At 34.1% G+C, this 2,769-nt stretch overlaps 1 non-coding gene across 1 annotated transcript; it reads right to left on the bottom strand.

Annotated features, from left to right (window-relative positions):
- Positions 1 to 799: 799 nt before the first annotated feature.
- Positions 800 to 958, bottom strand: Smp_sma.U1.1.1. Its single transcript, XR_001974637.1, has one exon. It is a non-coding gene (small nuclear RNA).
- Between the last annotated feature and the right edge of the window lie 1,811 nt (positions 959 to 2,769).

Genomic DNA, 2,769 nt, shown 5'->3' with positions numbered 1-2,769 from the left:
CAGGTACATCCAGATGACGAGTCCCGAATAGAACGAAAACGCGCATCCTGGATTCCACTGCTTGCCACTATCCATCTTTGCTTATAGATATCATTAATATTTTAAGAATAAAATAAATTCAGTCTACTTCAAAAGATCTCATTAGTTGAAAGTAAACCTTAAAGCATACGGTTTCTTATAGTGATCACAAAATATATCTTCATTATGCAATAATGATGAGTTATTGCTAACAAAACAATCCAAGAAACTTGTTGTGTTCAATTTGGAACTCATAAGTTGGATGTACTTGCCTTATTACAAAGTTGATATTTACAATAGAAATTCAATTTACTTTTCAATGCTTTATATGTCAAAGAGTTATCTATTACAATTTTTACTTAACTAATACTTACAAAAGATGAATTACCTAGAATGATCACCTCATTTTGTATTTATCAGTATTGGTCGAAGTTCTAGGAATTTACATTTTCATGCTCTCGAACACCTTACAGCGTGGCTAAACAATGGTTTGGTAAAGAAAGTAAACAGCTCGATATTGGCTTATTTAGTACAAATTGGTCATAGTGCCAGTATAAACAAATCCTTTTCGATTATTTATAGGGTCAGTAATTTTTTGCCAAAGCTTGTCAGGCTTAAAGTCCTTCAAACAGCTGAGGCAGTAACCATCCGGATGAAGAAACTGGAGCTATACGTACAGAAGAAATACTTACAAATGTTCATACTTAAATGATGATTTGGCTAAATGACTTATAAACTGTATGTATAAATCTGAATATTAACTTATAAATCACCAAAAAGTATGTTACCTGGCGCCGGGTTAAGGGTGATCTGAAATGCTCTGACCCCAGGTAGAGGCTCACCATTGCACTTCGGTGGGTTGAAACTCGCGACGAACCTTAATCGGGTGCGCTCGGGCGTGTAGTTTTTGTCAGTGGGGAGGTCTCACAGTCCTTCCTTTAAAAAAATGTTGTTGAATAGTGCGATAAATTTAGTAAAAATTACATCTATTAATGTTAATAATAATAAACTGTGGATTACTGAACATTGCAACATAGTGGGGGTTGTGTGTTTTTTCTAATGTAAGGAATTATTCAATAAGGAAGAATAAAGAAGATTTAGAGGCGACTTGAAGTTTACACATTCAGGTTGTTATTATTTTTTCTTCTGTATTAAATTTGTATGTTCTAAGGAATTATTTCCATAATTTTCATCTCTTATAGTATATAACAAAACCAATATAAATGGCTCCAATGAATTTTATTTCTTAAATTTCATGACGCCATCGTACAGATACAAGAGAATAGTATTTGCTAAACAGAGGGCATATATCAGTTATTATTGTCTAGACTATCGTTACATCGTGGAATATTGTAGAATTCTTGACTTAGAATATATGAATAAGTAAATTACAAAGATTTGTGCTTATTTATTTGGAATCAGATCTAAACACAACACAATAATACTAATAATGTAGATGAAATCATTGTTCATAACTGGTTTCAAAACGCATAAATTAAATAATTATGGTTAGTACTACTTATTTCTTACGTTATTTACGTTCCATTAATTTTCTTGTTAGTTATTTGAAAACTGAACTCAGTCTGCGACGAATATTGCCTAGAAATGAAACCAGTCATCGAAAACCCACTTCAGATAAATGATGGTAGTCAGCCAACTAGTGATTTCCTTCAAGATGTTTTATGAAATTCTACTGAAAAGTTGTCACAGCTGAGGTTAAAATATATCAGGGATGAACACAGTCATCACTAATGGAAATGAATAATCATCATCATGTATCTCATATTGATTAAAATTGAAATTATACCCAATGGTTCTAACAGTAAAACATTCGTCACTAGACTTGAGGGTCATGAGTTTGATCTCTCGCTTTATTGGAACTGAACCCTGATGAAGAATTTCATAGAGAGATAAGACAGTTTGTAGTGGCTAGTACTGTGATGTATGCTACTGATGTCGACAGGTATAAGTAGTATGTGTCATCAATCGAAAGTGAGATGTCTGGTGGCAGAAGGTTAAGAAGATAGAAGGAAGGAACGAGAACAGAGAATGATTGGTATGGAAACGAAGGAACAACAAATTTTGAGACGATTGACTGATATATTGCAAATGAAGTATTTACTGTATGGTTCTCAGATTTTACTAAGACGTTCTGTAATTTCGTGTTCAAATACATTCGGTTGTTCCCACTTGTCTTCTCCTTCATTGCAGTACTGTGTGAAGCCCACATAGGCTGCTCTAGCTCCTGGACAGACCAATTTATTCATTCTTCCTTAGCTACATCTTGAATTTGTCACTTATTCGCTTATTAACCCTAATTGTTTCCATATGATCGTGTGCATGTTAATTACTCACCCTATCCATTGTGTGTCTGTAACTTATTTTTATTTGGTTATAAATAGAGTCATGGTTGATTAAAGCGAGTTGGCTCACTCGCCTTCTCCGATACGTTTCGCTTCGCCATCTCCTCTTAGCTTCGTTTCTCTGATTGTCCGCCCAGACCTACGATTGTATGAAATATACGTATTCAAAATCCATTCTCGTATTTGACTTATTTAATTCCGTTCATCACTAAAGCGATTTAACTCGATGATTAAATACGAGGGTTGGCGACACGTATGTTTCAATAACAATTATTATACGATCCAATCGAAGTCAGATACAGGGCCATAAAAATCTGTTTTTTACTTCCTAGTTTTTTTATACACCAGCTGACATTAATCTGTGGCAAACGCCGTCTACAAACTTAAG

This window comes from Schistosoma mansoni, chromosome 2 (assembly GCF_000237925.1).
Source record: "Schistosoma mansoni strain Puerto Rico chromosome 2, complete genome".
NCBI classification, from domain to species: domain Eukaryota; kingdom Metazoa; phylum Platyhelminthes; class Trematoda; order Strigeidida; family Schistosomatidae; genus Schistosoma; species Schistosoma mansoni.
The sequence above is the reverse complement of the archived record's forward strand: the minus strand, read 5'-3'. Positions and strand labels throughout refer to the sequence as shown.